A 16,616-nucleotide genomic window follows, 5' to 3' on the forward strand; every position below is an offset into this window, starting at 1 on the left:
GGAGCAATTGGCACCTCCTTTTCCCGGCCACCTGAAGGTGTAATTCCAAGTAACTGCAAATCATGTTAAATGGTCCTTATAATATTCAGCCACATTTCCATTTGTGGTATAAATGGACTTGAAATGAAAGATCAGCAGCACCCTTTAACTTTTATAATGAAGATATTTGCTCTTTGTTATCAATAGCTGTAGTATTAATTGCACTAGTATTGTGATTTTGCCTAGATCAATAGAACCTGAAGGAACTGTGAATGGTGACATCTTATTTAATGGCATTGTCTTATTTGTAAGGCACTGCATGTAAGAAGGAAAGACTCACTGGTGTGTATGTACAGTATATGTGTGTGTCGTGCCAGTGGTGTTCATCCTTCCGGATCATTTTCCTGACATTTGCTTGTGGTTTGCTCTCAGATTCTCTTTGGTGTAACTATCTGTCGGGAGATGAGCACATCAAACGCAGTAGATTCCTTTTTGCCTGCTCACACTGATGTTGTTATCACTTTGCAAATGTTACCTTGTGTGGGTGGCTTATCATGTCGTCTTAGGGAAAATGTATACTACATTAACCCCGTCACTGCAACCAGTGTGCCGTAAAGAAACCAGTAATAAGTCATAAATCAACCTCAATACTGCTAATGCTCCTCATACGATATGTGTTAAGCTCTTTTCTATTGAATGTTTTTTTTTTTTGTTGTGTCATGTTTTGCATTCACCTCAGTGTTGCTTTTGCATGTACATTTGCATGCAACACTGGATCGTTTGTCATCCATACAAGGACATTGACATATTTCCTCCCAAGATATTTGCATGAACCTACAGTAAGCAGACATAATGCTCTTTTAGATGGTTCTTTACAACAACAACAACGACATATTGACCAAGCCTTAATATATTGTTCTGGCTACTTGTTTTCAAAGCTGTTGGTCACAAAACTTTGAAAACCTCATAGCTTCTTTGTTTAAATGTTTTATTGTACTATAAAGCACTTTAAACTACTATTTGTATGAAATAGCGCACTGCATATAACTGGAAAGGGGACAATAGCTAAGCTTGATTGAAGGCAGAGAAACACCACCTGAGAGTTATAAAATGTAAAAATAAAATAAAAATAATTTTCATAAATGTTCCCTTAGGTTCTTCTGAATTGATACAAGTTTAATTAAAATGTCTCGCTCAAACTTCAGAGGCATGTACAGTACACTTTCTCAATTGTTTCCACTGTAAGCCCTTGTGACTTTTCCATATTTCAAGCAAATATTTAAATTTGAAAACTGCACTTTCAACTGCTTTTCAGAGTCTGTCAGGAACGAGTGAAACATTCTCCCTATGGGATGAGATTATTTCACCTTTTTGTAGTGCGAATCCTCTTGTAAGAATATTTTAACATTAGAACCGCCAGGGGTCGCTGTATACCTAAAACTGCTGACGGGTAAAATTGACCCGCTATTAGAATGCATTGATTTTCAAGGTACAAGGTTGATTTATTTATTATTCTACTACACAGGGTTGTATAAGGAAATGCTATAGTTGTAGTCCCTTTATGCTACTCACAGCAAGAGTCACAATCAAGCCAGGACACATCGCTCAGTCCTGAATTCTCCCCATCATCATACTCTTCTTCACTCAATGCACTGAGCAAGTACAATACCTGACACATAGAGATGTGTTGATAATATTTTTATAAAATTATTTTAATTTTTTTTTACCTGGCTTTATCTTGACAATTGTTACCAATAGGGGGTGCTACATAACACTTTAAGGAAAAGTAACAGAATGGGGGACTTGAATATTTCATTAAAACAAAGTTACATACAAACAAAAAACAGCCACACGTAAATTTGATCCGTTTTCGGTTCTAATGTTAAATCTGCACGGTGAAGGCTGCACTGTCTTGAACAAAGAATAAGTATGCGACTAATCTTGTCTGTTATTACATCACTAGAAGACTTCAACAGGGAGGGGAAATTAAGTTAACCACATGTCACAGGCTAGAAATATTACAATATTTACTTAATCGCAGCTCACATTAATTGACAAAACGAGATCCGGAAATGAAAACAGAATTAAAAGAAGACTGATTCTAAACTATGAGGAAGAGTTGGGTTTTGTCAGTCTAGTTCCTGAGAATTTCTCTTTGATGTCTGCATACTCACTGTAGTCCCAAACAGCGTCAATGGAGGGAGTGGTTATTATATTGCCTCACATGGCCAAAAGTATTCTTCTGAATCACATGTGAACATCAGATCCTCATTTGATTAATAGGTCAAGAATTAGTTGCCAAACCGGACAGAGAAAGCCACAGTGCAAAGCAATTACCACACACACCTTACAATACAACCACTTACAGTTTTAGATGTCATTCATTAATGATTTGACTGTATGGTGTAATTGGTTCTTATGGTCATTATTTTTCATATTTACATGAAAGTGTTAGTTTATGTGGAAAAATGTCCTGACAAATACATTTGAAAAAATATTTTTTGTTCATTGATTGTGGCATTTTGCATTAGATTTCATATCATATCATAATATAGAGTGTCAAGTTTCCCCCCAATGCATTGAACAATACACATTTATCTCAACAAACCTGTAGTGTGCACTGCTGTAGGTTCTTGTAATTATACATGATTGCAACTTTTCCGTACTTGCATTATCATTTTTCTCATTCATGTGTGTTTATCTTTTGAGGTGAACAAGACTGATTTGAAGTATCAGTTACAGGAAGGGTTTGTTCCGGGACATAAAGGAGCTATTCTGTTGCCTATCTTGTTAGTCATCTTGACGTAAGAAGGCCGGTAATGACACTCAGTGTTTTTCTTTAGCACAGCCTGTCTACTCGTTCCACCTCAAGAGCATTCTTGTACAACAAGTCTCTGGGAACAGTCAGAATCACTGTATTTGCAGAAACATTTAAAATTGCTTCCATGTCTCTGACTAAATCTTATGTTGGCTCAGTGTTTCTGCTTTGTTGTTGTGTGCAGACAGTGGAATCAGATTAACATCTTGTTTATGTTTGAGCAGCTTTCTTTCTCAACCATGAATTCACCTTTTGCCTAGTTGTGCATCGCGTAGCTAGGGAAAACTTTCATTGATGATCTGCACCAGTGTCGCACACAAATACAAACACGTCTGTCTGTTTTGTCTCCAGGTATTAAATACTATCTCAGTGGCCTGACACACGCTAAATAGAAAATGCAAAAATCACTATCATTATTGCCACTTGATGGTCATTCAAGTAACGTGCCTCTGGGTTATTCAGAGCAGTAAATGCATGATAATAATGTTGTGGTTTAGAGCTGGTAGATGTAGCGTCTCCAGTAGGATGAATGCTTGTTAAACCTCAGAACAGGGTCATTTAAAAAAATGCCATTCAAATAGTTTTGGTTTTATACAGTATGTCTGGGTTTTGTGATATTGGTTGAACATTGATTTCTGCTTCAATCGCAATACAATGGAGGTGAATGGGATTTTGTTTGCAATGCATCAACATTGAATAATTACAACAGCACCCTATTTTTCATATGCAATGTCCCAGTTACTCTGGATAATCCACATATGTTGCTGTCAACTGTTTTCATTCAAACCTTCTACTGAAAAGTAATCCAGATGAAAACCGCCAGAATAAAAATGTAGGCATTGTACGTTTCTGCAAACCATGGATACGTTGAATCTCACGTGAAACACGTTTCATATCTTTTGCCTTTTCGAAACTGCATTCTCAATGACGTTTAGGTTTAGGCAACAGAACTACTTGGTTTGGTTTAGTAAAAGATGTAAAAGAAGATCATGTTTTGGGTTAAAATAAGTTGCTTTTGGTTTCACACATTTGACCCATCCATCCACTCCAGCCTCCTCCATACGCAGACTCACACGGACATTGATTAAACATATTTGTGATACGTCAAATACAAACGTAATCCGGGAGGAAAAACGTTCCCTGGAAATGTAATTGACAACGCAGCTTCGTTGTAGGGGAACTTGATTTGTAGGAGACCAGGCTAGAAATACATTAACAGTGTTCTGTGAATAAAGTAAAACCATAATAGGCTGGATACCATTTGTCATTCTGAATTTCCATATTGTAATTTTAGTTAATTCGGTCTATTCTGTACAACATCTACCAAGACTGATACTACTAATGATCATCAATTAATCTGCAGATAATTTTCTCCATTAATTCATGAAAATTGTACTCCACCTATTTAGCGTTGCATTTACTCTATTCATTCTGCTTCCTTGTCAAAACATGGCACCTACAATACCCACAATGCAACTAGACCACACCGCAGACAGTTCCATGAGATGAGAGACTAGCGGCTACTGTAGCCTCGAGCCTCTGAGCTCACTTCTTTCTAACTCCACACCTCCAAATTTTTTTTCGTTTTCAAACTTCCGACCCGACCAACGCTGACTGATGTAACATCCCTTTAGGCGATTTATTAGCTCCCTCTGGAGCCACAAAAGCCTTTTATACAGCACCTTTTCACATCTCCAAAAACCTGTTAATAGTTTGGTCTATAAAACATCAGAAAACAGTGAAAATATTCCAAGGTGTTGTCTTCAAGTGTCTTATTTTGTGGGAGCAACAGATATTTCGATAATTTACTGAGAAGAAGCAACAAAGTCTCACAATTTAGGAACCTGTATCCATCACATTTGTGGCAGTTGTTTGCTTGAATAATGACTGAAACGATGAATCGATTATCAATAGTTGTAGATTAATCAATTAAATGTTGCAGCTCTAATATAAATATAACTGACTTGACTTGATAGCACTAGAGATAACACTAGATAGCAGAGATAGCACTAGAAGACATTTAGTCCTCCGACTCTGGCTGCCTAGATACTGTACAGCTTATAATATGTCCACCACTCCCTGAGCCTGGACATTTACATAGCTCAGCCACTAGATGTCAGATGTGTGTATTGTATTGTCTTCAGCTATTGGACTCACACAGTCTGCTTTGCCTGTGGGGCTGTTGAAATCTGGCACTTAACTTGTAGATGGGGAATATGTATGTTACGAGGAGCTGGAGGTGAGAAAACTCAGAACGGGATGTCTTGTGTTGCTGCTGATAGAGGTGGAGCTTCCTGCAGCTGTGTGGGCAGCAGGTACATTGTGTAGCAAAGGGCTGTTTGAATAAACTGATAACAGAGGGGAGTCAACCTGCGTAAATGCTGAAATGATTTTCTTGGTACTACTATGTTTTGGTTTGGAGGCACGTGTTTTTGTCCTGTAAGCCTGCAAACCATTTCCCCAGTGTGTGTCTGTAGATTTCCGTGGGTTGGCCTTATGACCTGCAAAGGAGGGAACATTGTTGCACAACAGCTTCTCAGATTGAGAAAAACATAGACGTAGACATTGCATCAAAGGAACGCCATGTGTGATGTGAGGAAATGGATACTCTCGCACGTAAGGCTGCTTTGTGCCAGTTTTAATGTACTGTGGCGAGTAAACATAATATGCCACCAGTGCCCCCTCTGTCCGTCCCAAATGGCCGTGACTGTTGCAAAACATGGTCTGAGCTGCATTCCCTCCCAGAGAGAGACCCAGGAATACCACCCTCTCTCTCTTGCTTCCTCCCCCCCCCCCCTTTGCCTGCACAGTGGCCGGATCAGCCCCGCTCTCTAATCTCCATCGCTGGCCTGAGAAACACTGGGCCCGTTGTTGACATGCTGGCCTCATACCCCACAGGGGCTGACAAATTATTAGCCAGCCTCTCCGTGCAGAGCGAGGCCAGCCAGCCAGCCAGCGAGTCTGTGCAGCCAGGCAGCAGAATACTAAACTGTGCTGCCGGACATCTGTCTCGATCAGCTCTACTGTGGCAATGATGCTGGAGGAAAATGTGGGAACGACGAGATCCTGTTGTACGACGGCGGGGGCGGTTGGTCGGGGTTGAACCAGCTGTGGTGGTGCAATATCGCTCAGTTTACAACATCTTGCAGAAAAGCTTGTTATCACAGCCTGAACACGTGTATTATGGAGGTGTTTTTACCGCACCGTGAAGGGTTAAATAAAGGATTCATCCTCCCCCCTTCCAGCAGTAAAACTCGTTCTTCTTCGTGTCTTCATCCTGTGTGTGTGTGTGTGTGTGTGTGTGTGTGTCTGTGTGGCGCTCACAAGTGTGTTGCAACTCATATTTGTACATTCATTCACATGTGCAGGGATATATAAACAATGGGACACATTATTGTGCATTGTTTTACTGTCAATTGACTGTTCAGGCCTTTGCTTTGTTTCACATCTACCGATGCTTAAACTTCGCACACTTCTCTATGGAGGTTTATGCATACATGGCTACAGCATTTTACCGAGAAAACTTTGATAAAATCAACAAAGAGTGCCTACAAATTAACCCGATTGTTAGAACTGTGTTACCTCTGTCCAAGAACTGGAACAACAATGTTTGCACTCTGCGTTGACTGACCTTGCACGTTAAAATTAATGGTGTTCGGCTCTGAAAACCATTTACAGTTCAAACCAGGGACAAGAGTGTTTGGCTTCATCTCTGCCAGTCTGCTCTCTACTTACACAGCAGTGAATGAGCGACTCGCAGCAGCTCATGGGCTTGAAGCAGTAGGGATTTTATGAGCTTGTTTAATAATCTGAGTAAGGAAGAGAAAAGTGTTTCACCCTTGTTCTGGAGGCTCGTACTGTGTTCTGAAATGACATGAAAAAGGGATTGGCAAACAGCTGACTTGCACAGTTGTCACGCAAAAAGTCGGATTCCTATTTGAAGTGTTGGAAATGTTGCATGATTTATTCAGACTGTAAGGGCAGAAAGTTGCAGGGGGGAGGAGAGAGCGAAAGAATGGCCGAGGACCTTGAGTTTCTGACATCAGTGTAACGATTGATTCGGTTATCTTTCAGTTTGTGCAAAAGCACAGTGTTTACAGATCCAGTTTGTCACAGCTGTGTAAAGTCTGGTGACATTATGGACCAATGAACTGGAGAGAAGTACAGTTCATGTTGCACAAGACCTGCACACAGTTGAATACTGTAATACTCACTGTATATGATGAATAGAAAAAGTTGTGCTCAGTTGCGTATAACATGTCCAACATTGGAGTTATTTGTGATCATAGAATACAAACATATTCAGACATAATTCTTCACATGTCAGTTCTTAGAAAAAGATAGAAACAATTTAATAGTTTGTGAATTGCATCAGCCAGGATGTGTGTAACTGATCCATTTTACTGTGGACTGTGGATATTTCAAATGGACGTGAGTAATGCAGCAGAAAGCTCTTAATATCTGGCTTTATATCTGCCACTGTTTGACTGTGTGTGTGTGCGTGTGTGTGCGTGTGTGTGTGTGTGTGTGTGTGTGTGCTGTGGTGGTGTCGTGTTACATCCCAAAGCGAACTGATAGGTCTCATCTGTCATCCTCTGGTCTGTGACTCATCAGGCGAGTTATCTGTGATCTCTGAGTTAGTCTGCAGCTCTCCCGCTGCGGTTTTTACCTGCTGGAACTGGTGATGTGAGACGTTTTCTAAAGTAGAAATCAAATCAAATCTGCTCAGCAATTAAAAATCGAAAAGATGATGTGGCACAACGAGGTCAGAGTGAAACTAAAAATAAAACTAAAGTGGCTATGAACTATATTTTTATTATAAAAATATATTAAATGACTGTGAAAACAACAAAACGTGATAATGTTAAAAAGGTTGTCCATAGTGATGAACCTACAGACAATTATTACTTGAATCTGCAGCTACCTTCGGCTTCATGGAGCTCTACCTAAACAGGGTTTTTCCATATGGACATGCTGTCTTGGCTCGACTCGGTTTGACTCGGCACGTCAGCCAAGCACGGCAGAGATTAACATCTCCATTACAACAGGGCCACCCACTTGAAGGTGTGTGTTGTGGGGGTCAAAGGAGTGACATTTAATTTCCTATATTCTTCACAAGAAAAAAAAGAGGCTTTTTTGCTGCTTGTTCTCTTCCTCTCTGCAGTATTGGTAAACTTGTTTGTATTGAAGAATAGCCGCTAACAAAGCTCCGCTAATTAAGCGATAAACATATTTAATGTCCTATGAATTCTCCCACCTTTATTTTGTTATTTAAAAGCTTTTATTATGAAGCAACAAATTAACATGACTCCTGTACAGCTGAAAGCGAAAGAGTAAAATAAAGCAGATTTCTGAAAGCTCAAGCAGGGACGCAGGAGAGAAATTAAACTTCAAACCACAGAGATTCAGTTAGAAACTAAAAAAGTACTGATAGCTGAACACACAGAGACTTCTGACTCCGGAGACGGTCCATCTCGGGCGCTGCGTGGCACAGCTCGGCACGCTAAAACTTGTAATGGAAATGAAAATCAGCGTGGCGTGATTTGACTCTACGCGGCCAAAAGTGCAAATGGAAAAGCCCTTCAAGTTTCTGCTCATTGTTTAGTTTTCCAGCCCAGAACTTTACTGTTGTGGTTCGTTCTCACCACTCTCATAGTGTCATGTGCCACCTGTCCAGCACCAAACAGCAGATAAACAAAGCTGGTGAACACAGTGAAGCATTTAGCAGCTAAAGAGACATATTCTCCTCAGGAGTTGGTGGAGACCAAAAACAGAGCTAAAAGAGATTGGATATTGGACCAGAAACACAACTCCAAAGGAATGATAATATTTTCTCCTTAAAGGAACAGTGTGTAACACTTCGGGGGATCTATTGGCAGAAATGGATTATAATATTAACAAGCTTGTTTTCTTTAGTGTATAATCACCTGATAATAAGAATTGTTGTGTTTTTGTTACCTTAGACTGAGTCATTTATATCTACATAGGGAGCGGGTCCTCTCCATGGAGTCCACCATGTTTCTACAGTAGCCCAGAACGGACAAACCAAACACTGTTAACTGTTCTTGCTTGTGCCAGAGTCCATAACGTTACTCGCTCCCGTCGACGCTGCTGCTCTCTCTCTCTTGCTTCACCACTCACTTCCCACGTACACACACACTCTAAAAAAGGGAAACTTTGTAAACCTTAGAAAACATTTTTTAAGAAGACTAAACTATATATAGTAAAATAAATAAAAATAGTATTACTGCCATACAGCATCTGATGCTCGCTGTGTGCACATTTAGCCAAGCGTAGTTTAAAATTCCCTGAAAATGAAAGTGCTGTTCCACGTCCTTGAGATCAGCGGCGGCCAAAGCGTCCACCAGTACACACGAGTAGCTTCAGGAGACTCTCGAGAGCGGGAGGCAAGACCACTCACAACAATGACACACAGTGTTTTCAGATGATGGACTCTCGTAAAGTTACCGTTCAAGCCTCATTTAAAGTGAGGTGGCCTGTTTGTGAGCAGCTGGAAAAACATCCTACGAGTGGGCGGCTGGGTCTGAACAGTACGAAATTGTTGTCGCTATGGGGTGAAACACTTGGAAGTTAGAGGAGCAGGGAGCAAAGCGAGCACTGTGGAATTTTACCAGGTCAACCTTATGCAAGAGGCTGAGCTGACTTAGGACAAAGGATAAGAGTTGTACAGTCAGACGGAGAGACTGTGGCAGGGTCACACTGCTGTTTATGAGGAGAGAAATGAAAGGGGATGAAAGCGTGGGACTGGTGTCTGGCTCTATTAAGACCTCTAATTCAGTCTTCTCTTTGTCATTGTTGAACCTTTTCACTTCCGTCCAACATGTGAGTCACGCTCCGAGGCTGTCAGTCATCAGATGATTTGATGTGGGTTTATTAAAAGGAGGCGCGTCTTTCCCTCTGACTCAATAATTGCTTCCTGTTGAAGACAGACAGAGATCAGCATCTGCTGTGAAGAATAGAGGAGGAGGTGAGGGAGGGTAAGTTGCCTGTTTTTAGAAACATACCAGCTGCCACAGTCCAACCCTCGGGGTGTCTGTCCGCCTCGGTGCAGGTTAGGAGCTGCCCCGTGCAGCCACATGCCCAGCCAGGGAACCTGACTCTGTCTCCAGTCATAGTCCTTTTCATGTTTCACACCACAAACATATATGTCATCATTGCTAAGTGAGTGAGGTTGGGCTTGTGCTTTCAGTTGCATTTTCTTGGTAAATGACTCTATCATTGTCACTGAAATCATACAATGCACCTGAAGATATAGGAATAAATCCTACCTTTTTCAGTAAAAGTGGCAACATGAAATATATACTTTACTTTAACATTTAATTCATTATTTGTCAACACTTAGCCTATAATTTCTCTCCTATGAAAGCATATTTTATATTATCACAACTGTGTTTTACTACATTGTCAGCCCATTCGCACGAAAAGCCGATCATAAATAATGCGCAAGGCATTTAGCGTGCAATAACAATGCGTCTCTTGCGTTTGGCGTGTCATTTGTGCACCACGTAGTCTGTAGACTGCAATGTAAACGCTCCATGTAAATATGCCATGATCAGAGGTAGTGACGTAGAATAAAACGTGACAAAGACCGCTTATGGCGGCCAGGTGGGGAGGTGGATGGGTCCAACAAAGACACGACTTTTAACCAGGAGACCTGTGTTTTGTTTTGTAGTGATGTTTGTGACATATTTTCCGTACTTATGTTACGTTGTTTCCGTACGTATTTTACTTAGTTTACGTACTTATTTTAAGCCCAACATTGATGTTTTTCCTAAACTTAAGTGAGTGGTTTTGTTTCCTAAACCTAACTGCCGACGTTACCGTAGTTTTGTTGCGTGTCACACAAATGATACGCGAAAAGCCTAAAAGTGCGTCCTCATGACACGCGGAATGTTCGTGTATTGTCGTGCTATTTATACGCCTTCCTGTGGCCCGGGTTGATATTGTCATACATTGTCTCTTTATACTGAAGCCTCCACTTAAGTGTGTCCACAGAAAGAGTTGTAGTTGTTAACAAATACATTAATAAACATGTATACTTTTTCCAGCCTCTTTTTTTAGATGTAATGGAAACACTGGCAGCCAGTTTCTAGTTAGCAAGCAAAGCTGATGACCCTGAACATCATTTAACGAGAGCAGCCTTCACATTACTGTTATCACTCCATCACTGGCCCAAATTTTCCAGCAATCACTGATGAGTTGCCGTACCTCTGCAGTTTCCAGCTGCTCATTAGGGCTGCTTGACAGTGTATCACTATTTCAATTATTTTTAGTGCCGCCAGCCCAAGGGCAGCCGCGTGGGTGAGAGGAAGGAGGGAGAAACGGGAGACAGAGAGGGGGATGAAAAAGGGAAATAGGTAGAATGATTTATTATTTCAGGAAGGAGGAAGGTTTTCAGGTGGTGTGTTTACTGTATTAAACCAGATGAGCCTACTATATATTCTAAACTCCTTTCAATTCTTTCACCATTATACAGTAATCAAGCTTAAGCTGTAAGCAAGACACTGACATATTATCACCTTAAATAGCAAAGTTGTTAGCAAACAGTTGCCTATTACAAATCAAGCAAATACAGAGCAACATTAGCATTCATTTGGACTCATGTTTCTGTCCACCTATATACAGTAGATACTAAATTCAGCTTTTTGCTCTCCACCGACTCCTGAGGGAAATATCTGGTTCCTAAGCTGCTAAATGCTCCACTATGTTCACCAGCTAGTCACTAACTGTGTTTGTCTGCTGTGTGTTGCTGGACAGGTAGAGTGCAGTGGGTTTTAAGGGCTTCTTTTTGCTGAAAACAGCTGCTTATGACACTATGAGTGCAGTGAGAGTGAATCAAAACATTCAGGTGGAGCGCCGAAAAATGAAAACAAAAAGCTGAAAGACACTGGGAATCTTTGTAGAGCTGTCAGAGATAATGCTCTTTAGTTTCGTCACTACGAGCAACTGCTTTTACATTACACATAGTCACTTGAGCCATTGTTATAAAAATATTATAAAAATGTATATCATGGTCGCTTTAAAGGATAGGTTCATATTTATTTCAAGTCTGCCTTAAAACAAACATACAGATCAACGTTAGAGTCTTTTGTTTAAGAAATTTCTCAGGACTGTTTGCTAGCTGAGCAAAACAAAGAGGAAATGTTGCACTAAAAAGATATTAGCCGTGTTTCCATTCACATATTTTTATGAACATTTTGAAGTGTTGCATTAGAAAAGCTGGAAACGGCAAAATTTGATAAATCTTCCTCAATTGCAGAATTTTTTTTTAACGCTCGCTTAAGGTGGTTTTTGCCTTTGTCAAAAAAGCGTTGATGCGCTAAACGGCTTATGGAGAAGTGTGTGAATGCTTGTCTTTGTGTCCGGACAGCATGAAACATTATTTTATCGTAGATTGTTAGATGGCCAAGTCGACTTGTTGTTTTGTTACTGGAGGATTACAGCCATGCGTAGCCTATAGCGCCAACAACTTCTGGCCAAACTACGCTGTAGCTGAGTTTATTCGCTCCAAACCAGTTGATGGAAATGCGCCTAATTTGCATTTCTTTTTTGCGACATTTCAAAATTTTGCTTAAAATTCGCTTGACAATTGAATGGAAACACATCTTGTAACTCTTACTTGATTAACTCTTTCCAGAGACCGTTAACTCTCTCATACACACATGTATCTTTCATACATATGTGCTTGTTAATACTGTATTATAATGTAATCCTATCCTTTAAGATGTCCTCATTTCCACAGCACTTACTCATGTATGAGCTTGACACATTGTTGAAGATGTGAAACAGATCAGTATCAGTTCATCTGACCAGTGGGAGGAAAAGTGGAAACCCATATAGAGAGATCAGGTAAACTCCACACAGAAACACCCCAGTCTAACCTGGTCAGGTTGCTAACCACTGAGCCATGAAGATTTCAGGTCCTCTACACGAGCTGAACACCCGGAGAAGAGGGCTGCTGTTATTGTGCCTGGTGTACACACCAGATTTGGCACAACATGTTTCAAACACAAGGTGATAGACGTGTGAAAGGGTTGTACTCACACCAGGTATATTGCATTTTATTCGGAGAGATGACTCGGTTTGTGCTCTTGAGACACGGGCTTTGCGTCACTCTGGTGACCTTACAGGAAAATCCACATTGCATTACTCCAGGCAAGTGACAATACCAGTCACCACCATCATCATACATTGGTAATAGCCCTTATGATGACAGGCTAGCACGGTGATATAGGGCAGGGCTCTGGGTTGGATTGAAGACCCCAGACTCTTTTTAGATCCTCATTGTGTGTGTTTGTGTGTCTTATCCTAATTTGACCCCGTTTTTCTCTTTTATGGTGCTTAATACAACCGTTATCAGTGCTTGTTATCCTTAACCATAGGAAGTGTAAACTCTACCTGTGTCTGCTATCGACTTGCCTCCCTAGAGAGAGATCAGTCATATCTAAGCCCGGTCTAAATCTGTCAGCGTGTAAACACAGACAACCCAGCTGCAGACCCTCCGACTGTCTCCAGTCAGTGTGATGAATGATAACCTGCGCGCCGCCGAGGCTCCTCCTGACTGACAGCAGGCTTGCGTGTGAAGATGCAGGCTGCCTCATAACTATAAACCTTAAAAACCTGGGGAAGGGGGGGGTTGTTGGAGGCCTCCCTCAAATTGCAAAACACCTGTATCTGACTCACACAGAGTTAATCACACACCTTTACGGTGCTACAGAACAGCCCTGCGCTGTTGCTCACTGAGGGAACAGAGAGAGAGAGAGAACAATGAGACTGACTGGTCTGTTTGATCCATATTAGACTTTTAATTTACTTTAAAGATAGTATTTATTTAATCATTCTTTAGCCTATTATTATTATGTGCTTACTGATATACTATACAAAATAAATTTCTCTCATGTTTCTTTCTATATATATATATATATATTTTTTTTTTTTAAATTTATTTTGGGGGGCTTTTGCCTTCATTTGACAGATAATTAATTGAAAAAAATAATTGAATTTAACATATCGGCCCCATTGTCACCGATATCCGATCCAGCTATTTGAATCAGTGCATCCCTAAAATTACTGTTGCATCTGTACTGTTACTATAAAGCAGTACTGACTGGATTGATGTGGCAGTCTGTGAGCAGATGACTCGGGGCAGCATCTAGACATCCATTAGCAGCTGCGTGGGATATGCTGTACTGACTGACATGTCCACAGAGAGATGCGTTTACATCATTTTACATCAGGTGAGCAGTCGGCCTCTCTTCCTGCCTACTGCTGTATGGCTGCTGTTAGTCAGTGTGAGGAAGAGCACAGTGTGAAGCACCCAGACCCAGCTATTGCTATTCACCACTAGCGAGTGTGCGTATGTGCGTGTGTGCATGCGTGCGTGCGTGCGTGCGTGCGTGCGTGCGTGTGTGTGTGGAGGGAGGAACTACTCTTCATATCTAAAAGATCTCAAACCTCATATGTTTACTTTTGGTTGGCAGCAACAAGATTGAGACAGTATTGAAAAGAGTGATGTGCATGTGGCATACATTGTGTATGTGCACATGAGCGAGACAGACTGCGTGAGTTTGGATCGGTGCAAAGGGGAAAGGTTTTGTCAGGGTAAAGTGGATGGTATGAGCCTGGTACACCTATAGTGTACAGAATGTGTGTGTGAGCAAGAGAAAAAAAACAGTGTACAGCGTTGGTGTGTGTGAGTGTGTGTGTGTGCGGGGAGGAGTGCGTGTGTGGAGGGTAAAGTGGATGGTTGACTCCACTGGAATGCGGCGCTGACTCAGTCCGTCTGTCAGCCACGACCATGTTCGCTCTGTGGACTTATTCACACTCTGCGACCCTTTCAAGGGGGCGGCCTGTTGCCTCATGTTGGATTTCCGGCAGGACTCTTGGAATTTCAGGGAACAGAACTCTAGGAAGCTCTCGGATATGACCTAGTTTGGGTTCTGGCTTAAATAAAACATGTCTCATGTTTTTATTTAACATATCAGGTTTCTTCAACTGGCCTGTAAATCTGAGTAGAATATATAAAAGTTGATTTTTAGTAATTTTACTATGGGACAAATTGAGTTCTAGTAAATAGGTTAAAACTAAGTTTGAGCCTAAAGGTACGATGGATATGATGGGCATGAAGGGTAAAAAGCAGTATTTCAGCTTGACTTTCTATCAGTAACTTTGATTTCATTCACAGACTGATGTCGATCACTGATCTATAACTGATCATAGTAGATCAGTGCAATGAGCTCAACCTGTCTACACTTTTTTTTAATCAAAGTAAACAAGTGAGTGGTAACTACAAAACTAAAGCACTAACCACTGGCTGCACTGGAGGACTCAAGTTTTCATGTTCGGGGGAAAAAAAAAACACTGTAAAAGTGCCCTCGTAGATGCCCCGTTGGTAGATAAAACATGATAAAATGTAGTGACCAAATGTGCAAGAAAATGTGATAAAACCCTCTAGGGTGCCATTCTAGTGAATAAAACATGATAAAGTGTCCTCTAGGGTGTCCTTCTAGTGAATAAAACGTGGTAAAGTGCCCTCTAGGGTGCCCTTCCAGTGAATAAAACATGATAAAGTGTCCTCTAGGGTGTCCTTCTAGTGAATAAAACATGATAAAGTGTCCTCTAGGGTGTCCTTCTAGTGAATAAAACGTGGTAAAGTGCCCTCTAGGGTGCCCTTCCAGTGAAGAAAATGTGATGTGCCCTCTAGGGTGCCCTTCCAGTAAAGAAAATGTGATGTGCCCTCTAGGGTGCCCTTCCAGTAAAGAAAATGTGGTGAAGTGCCCTCTAGGGTGCCCTTCCAGTAAAGAAAATGTGATGTGCCCTCTAGGGTGCCCTTCCAGTAAAGAAAATGTGGTGAAGTGCCCTCTAGGGTGCCCTTTCAGGGGAGAAAATGCTATGCAGTGCCATATAGAATGTGCTACTATACATTATGAGAGATGAAGTTTGATACAGACTTTTAAAGTACCCAAAAGATAAATCTATATTGCTGACTTTTAGTCCGAATTTCCACTTGTCCAACACTTTTGCTGACACTGATGACTAAATTATTTAGTCTTTTTTACAGTAAAGTCTGACTGCAGCCACGGGGGGCATTCCTGTAGAGCTTGACAGGAATACCCACATAGATCATTGATTTACGTAGAACAGGAACTTCACTGTCCTGTTCGTGTCAGTCAAATCAGTGGCTATGCATTTGGTTCTTTAGCTACACAGCATGATTTTAATGGAAGGCGCTGCCTCGAATACTGAAGACAAATCTTGGGTATGGCTGTCCTTTTTGCCGAAGACGAGGTGGCTATACAGAAATTCACAACATCCAAATATGTGTGCTTGAACTGCCTTGAACCTCCATATGTCCTCACATAGCCTACACAAGATAACCGCTGACCGTGTCATAACATATCAATAAAACTCATCTTGGTTTACTGTTATCTGCTATCATTCTGTGTTTGTTTACAATGAAGTACGTACGGTAATAAAAGTCAGAACCAGCTGTGCATTGAGAAAGTAGAGAAGAAGAAAAAGTGGGCGTTCCTGTAACACACAAACCAATCAAAGTAGGGTGCGTTCCCATCATGACCTATCTCCTTTTTTATAGGTTTAATTATTTTCAAATCGGAGATGTTCATCAGTCTTATTTGAATATGTAGAATGATAAAAGTATAAACACAAAGTCACAGCTTCACTGTGAGCCATAACTTGAAAATCTGCACCTGTTTTTAATAAAATCAGTTAAGTCATCCAACAAATCCCCTCACAGCGCTGTTTGTATTTCGTCTGTCTGTAGCAATCAGACAGGTCT

At 41.0% G+C, this 16,616-nt stretch overlaps 1 protein-coding gene across 2 annotated transcripts in view; it reads left to right on the forward strand.

Annotated features, from left to right (window-relative positions):
* Positions 1 to 16,616, forward strand: part of errfi1a (ERBB receptor feedback inhibitor 1a) — a 45,822-nt gene that overhangs the window by 3,926 nt on the left and 25,280 nt on the right. The window lies entirely within an intron of this gene.

This window comes from Sebastes umbrosus, chromosome 1 (genome assembly GCF_015220745.1).
Source record: "Sebastes umbrosus isolate fSebUmb1 chromosome 1, fSebUmb1.pri, whole genome shotgun sequence".
Classification (NCBI taxonomy): Eukaryota; Metazoa; Chordata; class Actinopteri; order Perciformes; family Sebastidae; genus Sebastes; species Sebastes umbrosus.